The sequence below is a fragment of the Pleurodeles waltl genome, chromosome 2_2, assembly GCF_031143425.1.
Source record: "Pleurodeles waltl isolate 20211129_DDA chromosome 2_2, aPleWal1.hap1.20221129, whole genome shotgun sequence".
In the NCBI taxonomy this organism is placed as follows: Eukaryota; Metazoa; Chordata; class Amphibia; order Caudata; family Salamandridae; genus Pleurodeles; species Pleurodeles waltl.
The window spans coordinates 676,080,221-676,095,447 of record NC_090439.1 but is presented as its reverse complement, the minus strand read 5'-3'; positions in this window follow the sequence as shown (position 1 = coordinate 676,095,447).

Sequence of the window (15,227 nt, the reverse complement as noted above, 5' to 3'; positions counted from 1 at the left end):
TTTGATAGGAAACAGCCTTTACCATGCAGGCATTACAATATAGGGTCTTAAGGGTGTTTTAAGGGTTCAGTGGTGGGTAAGGGAAGTGGGTGGTAAGGGTGTTTTGGGGATTAGGTGTGAGTAAGGGAATTAGGTTCCCCCAATTAAAAAAAGTGATGTATATAGATATCTATAAAACCCCACTGTCTCCTTCTCTTAAGAAAGATTAACCACACTCCAAAGTTGTTAAATGATTTTCAGGCTTTAATGCTGAACTCCACTAATCCGTACAGCAACAATTTACACAACCGGAGTGTGGTTAATCTTTCTTAAGAGAAGGAAACAGTTGGATGAAATAACGGCTTGTACGGCCGTAAAGCAGCACCACCAGGAAAATGAAAGTGCGCCGTAGTACGCCACCGAAGGGCAACAACGATAGCATATATATATATATATATATGTATATATATATATATATATGTATATATTAGCCCAGAGTGCAGAGTTGTTCTTAAGATTCTTAGCATACAAAGAAATATTTGGTTCATTCAGAGATAAACCTCAGTTTTGTAGAAATATTAACCTTGCTATGCAACTGCTTCAGTTAGATGTTTCCATCGTTTTTATCTCAAAACGCTTTGTCATTTTAAAAATAAAATAAGCTATAAGGGGAAAAAGCTTCTCTCTGGACATAAAGGTCCATATTTATACTTTTTTTAGCGCCGCATTTGCGCCGCTTTTTGACGCAAAACGGCGCAAACCTACAACATACAATGGTATTTTGCAAGTTTGCGCCGTTTTTGCGTCAAAAAACGACGCAAATGCGGCGCTAAAAAAGTATAGATACGGGCCAAAGTTTTTTCTTAAAAAGTGGAGGCTAAGGATATTAACTAATTCAGCGATCTTTAATTACCCACAACCATATTTACAGTGGAATTTACCACATGGAGTAAGACGTTTTTTCATCTTGCTGAGATTGAATAGATTACCTCATAGAGATGTAACTACTAAGTGGGATGGATCCTCGAATATTTGTGACCTTTGCCAGTTAGGGATACAAAATGTTATGCATGTGCTATTCATCTGTCCGTCCTTAGTTGAGTTAAGGAAAACATGGTTGAAACCGCTATGTGCAAATTTCAATATATGTTCATCTGATGAGGTATTGAAATCAATGTATAACCCTCCGAACAAATTATTTTATTTTAGGATGTTTACATTTTTAACGCCTTTTTAAGTATTTATTGATCCTATTACCCTTTCAGTGGTTACAACGAGGTTGCCACTATTTGAATGTATTGTTATTTTATATTTTGGGATGTGTTGTAGGACTTTATCTGCTTGGGTGTAGGCACTAAACCTTCTGTTGATAGGTATTTTAATTCTCCTTTTACTGTTGGGTCTTATTCCATAATGTTATGCACTGATTTTTATATGTGTGATTGGTTAGAGGGGTAAGAAAATGAAATTGACCAAACAATAGGTTTTCACCGATTTTCGTCCTTTTATGTAAATATTGTATGTTATTTTAACCAATAAGTGATGGGTTGCGACTTGATTATATAATACCAAAAAGATAATTTTGTTTTACATTTTCCGGCTCTCATATATAGTATTTAAGATATTTTTTTATTAAATAATGAGTGTATATATGGACCTCTTTGGAGTTCCAAATCGTAAAATAAAATAAATTGATATATATATATATATATATATATATATATATATATATATATCACTTAAAATACAAAGTTTACAGGATGTTATAGTTAGGTTCTGAATTTACTTGTACAAATTCTTAGAAATTCACCAGTTATAGTTATAGTTATTTCAAGTAACTAAAACTCGTGCCGTAAAGTATCTATAACTGTGCCCCTGCCATGCACAGTTTTTTATGAATGATTTTACAACAAATGTTACAGTGGTATTATCAATGATGTTCTAATAGATGTCATGATTGCTGTAATATCTGGGGTAATTAGCAGTGCATGGTGAGGGCACAAGTTATAGTTACTTGAAATAGCGATAACTAGGGAATTTCTGAGGTTTTGTATGTGTAAATTCAGAACCTAAGCAGCAGGCCTGCCCGCAATAAAACAAATAATCCCTGGGAAGGTGGTGGTCCCCGAGGCATAACATACCCTAGGAGTGGGGCCTCATGCACCACCTCCTTCATTTTCATATTTCTAAGGAGCTTTGCCCATCCGGGGGCTTCTTGTAAACTAGCGCTAGCTTGGTTTTTGTTTTTTTTGGACTTTCACCAGATCTGGAGATCTGCTGCGACTTGAGGTGAAAATTAAAAAAAAAACATGTTTTTGCCCTGAGGGGGTCCCCTTGGCACCCCAGCACCAGAGCGAAGGTGTCAGGGTGTCCCGATCCTGCCCCTTTTCTTTTTTTCTATCTTTTTTTGTGGGACTCTGCTGAAGCCGAGTCCCAAGATGGCTGCCAATCAGAGCTCTGCATTTCCCTGCACAAGCTTGTTATTATTTGTGAATCCTTTGGGCCTCTAGATATCTACATTCCTTTTTCTTTTAATATCTCAAATACTACTGAAAGGATTTAAACCACATAACAAAAAGCACTCTTTCTGGACCAAGAGCTACCTTTGTGCCAAACTTGGTGTAATTCCGTCCAAAGGTTTGGGGTGTCTAAAATCATTTTGATCCCCTCCTTTTACTTAGCCCCCGCTTGACAGATCTTCCCTTATACAGCAAGATTCTCAGAAACACTTTTTTGGAAAGATTTATGAAGATTCATCAAACGGCGCCTAAGATATAGGCAGGTCAAAAAACGCTTTTTCAATGGAAACATGATCCTAACTATAACTACCTACTGGCAAATGCCAGTAGGTAGTAGGTAACATGTATATATTCACACACACATACATATATAAATAGATTAATCAAATCATTGGACAACAATCCACAGACATTAAGATTACAAAACAGATTATTTTCAGGAATTATGCATGTATGTTGTTGCCCAAAAGATTTGCACTGAGATCCTAGGAAACCCACAAGTTGCAATAGCATATTACATGAGAATAGTAGATATTCCCGGGTATTAAAATGGACTGTACAATACAGTGAGTTCTTGAGGGCCAAACGCAATTGCTCAGAACAAAGAGAATTCGAACAGCAAGCCAAAGAAATGTACAAAAGATAAAAAAACAGGGGCTGCCCAACTATGGTGCTAGATGACGCTTTGAAAAGAGCTAAAGAGAGGAAGAAAGAAATAACTAAAAAATCTTATCAAAGAGGACGAAATAAGATATATTCTTGACTATTATATGTCTCGCTGTGATATGATAGAACGTTTAAAAACAACTGGAAAATAGTGAGAATCAACACATTTTTAACGGGGTTGCTACCACACCATCCAAATGCCACTTATTTAAAAAACTGCCCCACTGGGAGACCGACTATCAAGGAGCTTTAGATTGAATTATGAACCAGATGCACCTAGCTGGTTGAAAATAAAAATGAATGGCTTCTGGAAGTGCTTGAAAAGCAAGGCATGCCAGCTTAGCATAAATAAGACAACTTTTGAGCTTCAACATGGCTAAATAAAGGATATCAAGGAATGGATCACCTGTGAGACCACACATGGGGCTTATATACTCGAATATGGAAAGAAATGTGTGGGTAGCACTGTAAATATGATAAAGCTGTGAATTTTTCAACACTTCATTAATAAGGATTTTACCTCCATATCTGGAAAGCACATGATGGGAGCAAAATGGACTTGAGATATTATGGAATATTATGGAATTCAACATGTCATGAAAACCCTAGAGGTGGTGACTGGGAACTATTGCTTAGAAGATCAGAGTCCAAAAAGATTATTCTGATGGGGACAGAAAGCCCATGGGGACTAAACTCAGATGCTGAACTTTCTGTCCATTTATATGTCTCCCTTGATGAAATAAACATAATTTAATTTTCTGTGAGGACAAAACAACATATAAGAGTTCACATGCCACATAATGAAACAGACATTCCCCTTCCAAACTCCCCTGAGTTTTACTTATATACTTGACAGCTATGGTCATGCACCCTTTAAATATATATACCTTAGAGGCAATAAGTGCCCCGAATGTTACTAATGGACTTTATAGTTATAGCTATGCATTCAATAAGAACGTATGTTACAAAGGTCTGGGCAATTGAATACTGATATGCATGGTATTGTTGAGCATGTTCTTAGAGCCAGCCAACCCCCAATGGGTACCGAACCCTGCTCCATGCATGGCTTTCGGAAGTGGGTTTGCCAGGCCCTGCAGCAAACCCCTTACAGGCACCCATCCCCATGGCCCACAAGTCACTGTGGCCAACCCCTCATCTGCACGCAGCCCCCCTCCCTGGGTCAATTAAAGCACCAAGGAGTCCATCCCTCAGGGCTCAGCCAATGACTAATACGGTAGGGGGCAGTGTGGCCTCTCTCCCCAGACTGCTTTTGACCCCTGGGATCCCATAGCCCAGGGTATGTCCAATTACTGCAAGGGAAGGGGGGGCTGCATAGCACCCCTCCCCGGGCTGATTCCATCCCTGCGTACCACATCACGGGGGCCTGCCCAATTGCCACTGTCTGGGCTGATTTTGTCATCTAGGACCCCATTCCCCAGGGCCTGGCCAATTACTGAAAGGGGAGCCGGGCTGTCTGGCACTCTCCCCAGGCCAATTTTGGCCTCAGAGCACCATCCCCCTGGGCCCAGCCAATTAGTGCAAGGGGAGGGGCCCACACAGCTCCCCTCCGTGGCCCGATTTCAGCCCATTTCCAGGGGCTGATCCACCATCAAGACAGCGGCTTAAGTGAGAGGTAAACTAGTTTTGAAAATTTTGTAAAGATTCATCAAATGGCACCAAAGTTATTGGCAAAACAAAAACACTTTTCCTCTAGACACTAGGCCCTAACTATAACTACCTACTGGTGACTGCCAGTAGGTATTTTATTTTTATATACCTTATATAAAATTCCTGAAGTGGAGCACCCCTTATAGTCAATTATTGAGGGCTAAGACGGTATACTCAACAACAAATGGATATAACAAAGAGCCATCAAATATGATAAAGAGATTTTTAGAACCGCGATACCCTAGGAGTGTACTTGATGATGCAAAGAAAAGAGTAGATAAAAAATCAAGGGAACAGCTACTCTACCCACGAGAGAACAACCTTTCCTAAGTATGACAGGGCTGAGTCGAGCATCAGGAGAATATTACAGAAACATTGCCATGTGTTGAATAAAGATGAACATCTAAAAGAGGTGGTGCAAGTAAGACCATAGATTACTTTTTAAAAACCCAAATCATTGGGGGACATTTTAACATCAAGTCATCTTGATTCAGAGAAGAGAGGCGAAAATTGGTTAACCAGGAATACCAAGGGTTTTAGTAAATGCACCTCATGCAAAGCCTGTTGATATGGTTTGAACTACAAATGTTACCAGACATTTGAAGGGTGAAATGTCTTGATCCAGGATAGAATTACCTGCAGCTCAGAGTATGTAGTTTACGTTTCAAAGTGTGGATGCAACAAAAATATAAGAGCTATTGTGAATGGTGACAAGACTTATCCCATGACCTCTCACTTTGAAAAGTATCATGCTTGCTCCCTCGCCACCCTTTAAATGTTATGGAATTAAATATATCAGGGCTCACCTAAGAGGGGGTGATAGGGAGAAATCATTGTGAAGGGAGTAATCAAGGTTGATAATGATGCTGGGGATGGAGGCTCCCTATGGATACAATTTGGATGCTGAACTGCATGTCCACCTGTGAAATGGAGTTTATGGCACTTTGGGCCAGATGTAGGAAACGTTTAGCGACTCGCAAACGGCAAAAATTGCCGTTTGCGAGTCGCTAAATGCGTTTTCCAATGCAGAAATGCATATTGCGAGTCGGTACCGACTCGCAATATGCATTTCGGAATCGCAAATAGGAAGGGGTGTTCCCTTCCTATTTGCGAGTCTGAGTGGTATGCAATACCATTTGCGACTGCGTATGCGGTCGCAAATGGTGTCGCAGTTACCATCCACTTCAAGTGGATGGTAACCCACTCGCAAATTGGAAGGGGTGTTCCCTTCCTATTTGCGAGTCTGAGTGGTATGCAATACCATTTGCGACTGCGTATGCGGTCGCAAATGGTGTCGCAGTTACCATCCACTTCAAGTGGATGGTAACCCACTCGCAAATTGGAAGGGGTCCCCATGGGACCCCTTCCACTTTGTGAATGGACCCAAACATATTTTTTCAGGGTAGGTAGTGGTCCAAGGGACCACTACCTGCCCTGAAAAAAAACCGAAACTAAAGGTTTCGTTTTTTTTTTTAAGTGCAGCTCGTTTTCCTTTAAGGAAAACGGGCTACACTTAAAAAAAAAAAACTGCTTTATTGAAAGCAGTCACGAACATGGAGGTCTGCTGACGACAGCAGGCCTCCATGTTTGCGAGTGCCTATACTCGCTATGGGGCCGCAATTTGCGACCCACCTCATGAATATTTATGAGGTGGGTCATTGCGACCCCATAGCGAGTCGCAGTCGGTGTCTGAGACACCATACTGCATACCAATTTGCGACTTGCAAATTGCGAGTCGCAGGGACTCGCAATTTGCAAGTCGCAAATTGGTTCTTTGCTACATCTGGCCCTTTGTTGCTTATTTGCACATTAGCGCATATTTGCACTTAAAACTGTGTACATGATAGCATATGTGCACTTTGAATGTGATTGATGCGAGCTACAGATTTATCCATGATTGAGGTGGTTTGAACTACAATGTATCAACTTTATGCATTAATTGCATGGCCACATATCATGATACCTCTGCATGTTGAATCTAGTGAATGTAACTGATGCTTCTTTGCACATTATTGCGTTTGTGCACTCAGAATTTTGTGCATGATAGCATATTTGCACGTTGGACGTGATTGATGTGACCTATAGACCTATCCATGATTGAGGTGGGTTGAACTGCAATATATTAATTTTATGCATTAATTGCGTGGTCATATATTATAATACTTTTGCACTTTGAATCCAGTGAATATTTGTGATTTTGATGATGGGTTTTAATATAGATCATTGAGGAGCAACCTAACTGAGGTGGTTGAACTGTAACATATTAGCCACATGTATTAATGGTACATCTACACACCATGGCTCTCTTGCATTTGGTACCTAATGTAAATATATGGTTTCTAATCATGGGCTCTAATATAGACTATTTAGGGGAGGTTACCCTGGTAACTTAAGATTTGAACCAAGTAGGAATTTGGATTTTTTTTTATTATAGAGTTCATTTAGATCTATGCATAGATAACTCCCATATGATTGTAATTTTATTTAACATCATGTATCATGTGCACTAAAGGATGATGGGTAAATCTTAGGAGGGGAATATATGAAATGAGTTGAGAAATGAAGGTATTATAGGAATAATATGTTGAGATGCACCTCCCATGAGAACTGCTCCCATCAAAGATTCAATGTAAGTTTTTTATTGTCCAGAATTAAGCACTGTGCACTTTAGGGGAGGTAACAAAAAGTTATCTGATATTTAGAAGGGAGATTAATGGAATATTGAGATATGTTCCACATGAGCGATTGTCAGTATTAGGGGTGTAACACCACAATCATATCACCTTGTCTTTATTTAGTAACTGTGTACTTTAGAAGAACCAATGTGAAATTTGCTAAATTAAATAATGTGATATATCATTTATGGGCAGTCGATTTAATGCTGCGCTGAAGATATGTGTAACAGTTACCCTGTAGGATATACTTTTGATCATTGCTAATATTAAGAGACATTAAAAATATGAATTGCAAATGATCATGGAGAAAAGGATATGTATACAGTTAATGATTGAAGAGAAATGTAGTAGGATTAAATTAATGTGCCAATAATAGTTTTAAAAAAAATTAAAAATCATAAATAATTTTTATGCAAGAGAGCACGTGGTTATAATTTAAATGGAACGATACAATTATGTGATACACAAAGGTGCTTTTTATACTGAAGGTAATATGGAGGAAAAATGGATGCCGCAATGGCCCATATGTTGTGAATAAGGTTGTAGCTCTAGTGTTCGGGGACCATTGAAATGACGAAATTATATTGTAATAAAAAGATGTCTAACGTGATTGAAGGATTGAAGGTGAGGCCAAGTTGAAGGCCTACAGCCAAAACGCGTAGGCCACTTCGTTTTTCAAATTTGTCTATACTATTAAGAGTCCTGGCACATTTGAAATAAATTATAATACACTGTAAAAGTACGCTGCAGTGTCGTCTATGCCGTGCTGCTGTGGTGCTGGTCAGGAGGGAGGAACTTGCTTACGAAGACAAAAAAATATGTCAGAGTGATGGAGAGGTGGCATGATTGGCATGTCATAGTGAGTGTGAGATTGCTTAGGGATGGCCAGCAATCTAGCGGTGAGACAGTTTGAAAAGTCAGAAGGCCTTATGTCAGTAGCTTAGTATTGATAGTGAGAAACATAATATATTGAAAAGTCTTAGAAAAGTGCAGTTGATATAGTGAAGGTATCAAAGCATGATGAAGATGCCCCATAAAGAATTAGTATTGCATTAAAAATGAGGTATAATGTGTTCGTTAGAAATGAAATACAGTTTATTTCAAGACATGATCATATTAAAAGAATTTCCACAGACATGCATAAAGAATGGTGGAATGATAGAAAAGGAAAAGACCCATGGAGGGTTGAAAGGAAGAAAAGGTGAGATTGAGGAAGGATGAAAGAAAGGAAAGAATGGTGATAGGAAGGATGGATAGATGAAGAATGGGTAAATGGATGAGTGGGTGTTGTGGATTAGTCTTCCATGTGAAGTAAGAAATTCCACAGCGAAACGAACACATCCTTAAACAAAGTTTATTTCCATTGAAGAATAAAAGAGCCAGCAACTAATGCTGCTGTAGTCCTCAGGACCTTGTCTCCTCAGAGGACGACGACACCACGATTCAGTTTCAAACACTTTCAAAGATAAACATTACACCTGCCCCTTTAAACATTATACATACACCAGGCACCCTTTTGAACATAAATAAAATAACATAAACTTAACTCGAGCACATTCAAAACCGAACGCGCTCTGGCACAGAACTAATTACATCATAAAGACTCACACTACAACAGTGGGTGAAAGTTTGAGAGAATGAGAATGTGGATTGACAACATGTGAAACAATGGCAGAGTAGAGTGATGTTTGAGAGTGTGAATGGATGGATGGGTGGCTGGATGAAGGCTTTATTGATGGATGGGTAAGTCAAATGATAGATGTATGCATGAATGGATGCATGGATGTGGGAACGGGTGGATGGATGGATGGATGGATGGATGGATAGAATGTCCGATGGATGAATGAAATGGTGGCATATTGGTGAAATATTGAATAATAGCTGAACAGATACATGAATGACAGAATGTAAAGGGGAAATGTTGAATATCAGAGGGTAGATGAAAGGGTGAAAAGATTATTTTATAGATGCTTTGATGGAAGAAAGAAGAAGCTCTTCTGGGGAGGGTTGGTCTTACTTGCTTAGCTTTGTTAGTGTCATCAGCACTTTGGTTTAAAGTGAGGGTATTTTTTCTGACTACATCCTCACTTTAGGCTTAGGGAGGTAGGCCAGTGGAGGTAGAGGTGATGTTTTCATATGGAACAGGATTGGGAAATTAGAGTAACTTTATGTATTTTCTAAGACTTATCTTTAGTTTCCACATCTTAGAATAGTCTTTAGTTTTCATATGCTACTAAGGGTTTTGTTAGAGATTCTTCTTGGTCTCTATAGGACCGGAATTTCTGTGGATTTTTTCCCATTTCTCTGGGGTCCGGCAGAGGACACGTCCACCTCTTATTGTATGGTAAGCAATTCAGAGGAAAACTGTGGATGTTCCAGGGTAGGGCTCCTTCAGAACTGAGTCAAATGCTAAGTTGGATGTCTTCTGACTGACCCTAAGTAAGTGGAGAAGCCTGCTGATGTTGCAGTGCAAAGCTGGGGTGGGGCATGGGGTGTGACTCCTTTTTCTCTAAGGAGCAACAGTGATGCATGGCTGCTTGCATGGCTCTATGGGTGTTAGTAATGGGAGACTCCTAGAGTCCATTGTACTAGGCCAAAGAGCAAACACAGTAAGTGTAACTATACAGTATGTGAAATTCTGAAAATGCCAATGAATTTGGAAAGGTGCAATCAGATGTTATGTTAATTAAGGCCAATAGGGCTGGGCATTCAGGGTACATATTTAGAAGTTTTGCCTTGGCCAAATATTTTCTTTAATCACTCAATACATCAGTGCATAATGTAATTGGTTTATAGCGCTAATATCCTCCAATCCCCCTGGACCACCATGATCACTCACATCCAAATTCTAATTGTAGTGTTCGGCTGATTGGGTCTTAAAATGGATTGTTTTGTGTTTGGCTCATAGTGCTATACTGTAGGTATGGTTGTCCTTTATGCCCTACATGAGAGATGAGTTGTCTCTTATAGCGTCAACTCTGGGCTGGTAAGATGTAGATTTATTGTTTATGCCTGTGTAATGATATGTGAGTTTTGACCACTGACTCCATGTTGCACTTAACCTAGCAGTACACCGTCACATTAGTGACCATCCGCTTCATTTTGCCTATTGACTTTATTTTAACATTAGCCACTGCCACGTTAAAAGCGGCAAGTAGTTTTCTACATTGTACAATGTGCACATTTTTATTCTTTGTGTTCTTTCCCACCAAGGGCTTAGGCTGATAATAATGTACTCAAACGGCAGGGACGGTCTTGTTTTGAATTGGCACCTTGGGATTGTGGCCAAGCCCCGACGTGTTATTTTTAAAGCAAGCCTAAAGCAATCAGCATTTTTTGAATAAATAAACTTCTGCAGGAAGAGGGTGGTTCTAAAATGTTCCTCTCTTGTTTGTTCAAAGTATAAGAGGCCAAGACCAGATGGACCGGGGACAGAGAGTGTTTGCAGATCTCAGGCATATCCAGGATGCTGGAGTGTGTCATCCTTCCCGTGAGGATAATTGATCTCTCTCTCCTCTATCGATTCTGGGATCTGGTGATCTGATGCTGAATAGGAGGGAGATGAAGCAGTTTTGTCCTTGCCTCATGGTGATGCATATTTTTTAATTCATTATTTGCTTTGCATTATAATATAGATACATATATTTGCTGTGCATATTGCAGTGGAGAATCATTTGTACATGTTTGCATTTCATTGCTTTGACCATTTTTAAACGTGCTAATCTCCGTTTAGGAACCTTGCGGAGTGAAATAGTAAATGTCTTCTTTGGACTAAGAAGTGCATTCCAGAGATTTTTGTCAGTGCACGAGTGTTTCAGCTTGGTCATTGGTGAAGCAAAACAGCCCGTTATTGGATTGTTCTAGCTGTCATCTTTAGTAGTCAGCTGTGTAAACTGAGCCTATCCTACGGGGTAATTGTATGCAGTCGTCTTAGGTAAGTCAATAGGTTAGTCCATTGATAGGCTATTGCGAAGATAGTTCTCCAATTACCCTAAGAGTCTACGGTTGGAAAGTAACGACTTTGTATGATAAAATTTTCTTCTTCCATTACGCTTTGCAGATCAAACCTGTTGAATTCAACAGGGGAAGTGTTAGAAATGGGGTTTCTGGTTGGCAGTCAGTTTTTACTCTGTCCAAGCAGGACCCTCACTCCAGTCAGGGTAAAGGGATTACACTGCCAGGACAACCCCTGATCACCCCCTTGGTAGCTTGGCACAAGCAGTCAAGCTTATCTCAAAGGAGATGTGTAAAGTATTTGTACCAACACAGACAATAATACAGTGAAAACACTACAAAATGGACACCACACCAGTTTAGAAAAATAGTCAATATTTATCTGAACCAAACAAGACCAAAACAACAAAAATCCAACGAACACAAATCAATATATGAATTTTAAAAGTAAAAAGAGTCTTACTCCATAGAAAGCAATGGAAATGTTGATTTTACACAAGAACCTAGTTTGCATCAAAAATAAAGCCGCACAGACGAGCGTGCATTGGAAAAGTCAGCAATGCGTTGATTCCTTACTCACAAGTGAGGCTGTGCGTCGTTTCTTCTCCGGTCGGGTGGGCAATGCGTAATTTTTTGTCCCTGCAAGAGAGCAATGTGTTGATTTCCGGACAGGGCAACTCAGATCCGCGCAGGTTCACAATGACCTTTGACGCTCAGCGACGAGACATGAGACATCTGGTTGTAAGCTGTTGGAAAACCGGGCTGTGTGGGGTTTGCATCATTATCAGCAGCCGCAAGTGGGTTTTGCATCATTTCTCCAGCTGAGATACGCCAGCCCCCCAGCCGCGATGCAGGTGGAGCGTTGATTTCAGCCACAAAGCGGGTGGCGTGTCATTTTTCAGCCGCGCTGCAGGTGGTGCATCAAAGTTTTTCCCACATGACTTCCTGTGAGTGGATTTCTGTTTTTTTTCTACCAGCTTCACCTTTCAAGGGCCCAGGGACTGGATAGGGCACCACTTGGCAGGGCAGACGTCTCAGCAGAGCATCCAGGTGCTGGCAGGGGAAGTCTTTGATGGCCCTGAGACTTCAAAACAGGAGGCAAGCTCAGTTCAAGCCCTTTGAGATTTTTCACAAGCAGGAATATACCACAAAGTCCTGTCTTTGTCCTCTCTCAGGCAGAAGCAGAAACTGTAGGCCAACCCAGCAAAGCACAGTCACAGACAGGGGCAGTCCTCCTCTTCTAGCTCTTCAGCTCTTCTCCTTGGCAGAGGTTCCTGTTGGTTCCAGAAGTGATCTTAAAGAAAATCTAAAGTCTGGGATTTTGGGTTCAATACTTAAAATACTTAAACCCCTTTTGGCCTTTGAAGTTGCCCAACTTTAAAGAAAAGTCTCTGTTGTTTAAAAGATCCTGCCTTGCCCAGGTCAAGTCCCAGACACACTCCAGGGGGTTGGAGCCTGCATTGTGTGAGGGCAGGCACAGCCCTTTCAGGTGTAAGTGACCACTCCTCCTTCCAGTCTAGCCCAGATGGCTCATCAGGATATGCAGGCTACCCCACAGCTCCCTTTGTGTCACTGTCTAGAGGAGATTCACAAACAGCCCAACTGTCAGTCTTTCCCAGACAGAAAATCCACAAACAGGCAGAGTCACAGAATGGTTTAAGCAAGAAAATGGCTAGTTTCTAAAAGTGGCATTTTCAAACTAACAATCTAAAAACAACCTTCACTAAAATATGTATGTTTAATTTGTGAGTTCAGAGGCCCCAAACTCCACATCTCCATCTGCTCTCAAAGGGAAACTACACTTTAAGAATATTTAAAGGCGGCCCCTATGTTAACCTATGAGAGAGATAGGCCTTGCAACAGTGAAAACTGAATTTGGTAGTATTTCACTGTTAGGACATGTAAAACACATCAGTACATGTCCCACCCTTAGCATACACTGCGCCCTGCCCATGGGGCTACCTAAGGCCTACCTTAGGGGTGCCTTACATGTATAAAAAGGAAAGGTTTAGGCTTGGCAAGAGGGTACGCTTGCCAGGTTGAACTGGCAGCTTAAAATGGCACACACAGACACTGCAGTGGCAGGTCTGAGTCATGTTTACAGGGCTACTCCTGTGGGTGGCACAATCACTGCTGCAGGCCACTAGTAGTATTTGGTTTACAGGCCCTAGGCACAGCTAGTGCTCCTTACTAGGGATTTACTAGTAAATCAAATATACCAATTATGGAAAAGCCAATTACACATACACTTTCACATAGGGAGTACTTGCACTTTAACACTGGTCAGCTGTTGTAAAGTGCTCAGAATAACAAAAACAGCAAAAACAGAGTCCAGCACATAGCAACAACCTGGGAAGCAGAGGCAAAATGTTAGGGGAAACCACGCCAAGGATGCCAGGTCTAACAGGAAGACAACAGTGTTTACTAGAACAAGCAAATTTTAGTGCAGCTAGCACCAAAACCCACATTATTCCCAACATGTCGGACTATGCGTTAATAATCGCAAAAATAATTTATGAACACCTTGGTGTTGGATCTGGGGCACTAATTATTGCATCCAACAAGGACAACTCCTTATCAGGCCTGCAAGGAACTGTTATAGGCAAACGCTACAATAACAACCCATCTACTTCAAGCATTTAGATGATTTATAAGAAAAGACCTCAAGTACTGCAAAATTGTTTGACATTCTGTTTGACCATCTTTTTGAGGAAGAAACTGGTGGATGTTAAATGCTTCTTGGGTTCGTTGCAGAATAAAGTAATCTAAATGCCTCTGTAACTCACAGTTATCTCTGGTAGTCCATGTAAGCGAAGGATCTGAAAAACGCATACTAAATCCACTGCCCTAGGCAAACTTTTGAATGTTATGAAGCGACGAATCTGTGTAAACTAGACCACTACTACCAGCAAAGTGGTGCAGCCATTGGAAGGTGGCAAGTCAACAATTAAGGCCCTCATTCTGAACTTGGAGTTCTGGGCCGCCATGCCAGCGGTGGCGGGAAATCCTGCCATCTGGCATGTTGGCCCAGACCGCCACATAATGAAGTCATGGAGGGCCGCCTACCACCAGACTGCCTCCGACAGGCAGCCTGGCGGTGGACGGCATCATTATCTGACAGGGCAGCGCTGCTGCCCCTCGGATAATGATCCCTTTTCCTCCAGCCTTGGAAGGGGTGCACTGGGGCCTCCCTGTGGCCCCCTGCACAGTGCCCCATCGTGCAGGTCACTGCCCAATTTACAGGCAGTGATCTGCACGACGGGTGCAGCTGCACCCGCCGCACAGAGGCATTGACGGCGACTCCATGTGGAGCCGCTGGCAATGTCCCGGCCAAGCATTCTGCTGGGTCGGCGGGCAGAAACAATGTTTCTACCCGCCGGCCCAGCAGAATTTTTATAATACGGCCAGCAGGGTTCCAGGGGGGCTGGTGGTCACTAGAAAGACTGCCAGCATGAACACGGTGGTGTAAACCGCCGTGTTCGTAATGAGGGCCTAAATCTTTACAAATCTTGGCCCAGATGAACAAAATCGGCGGTTTGCAGTTTCCTAATAGCAAATTTTAGCCATTATTAGGAGATTGCAAAATGTGATGTACAACAGTGTGTTTAACACTGTTAGCAATTCGCAGTGGGTCGCTAATGGACTTACCTCATCAATATTCATGAGGCATGCCGCAATATGCGACCCACTGTGAATGGCCACAATCACATGGATGGTGGCCTGCTGGAGTCAGCAAACCACCATGTCTGTTATTGCTTTTGAATAA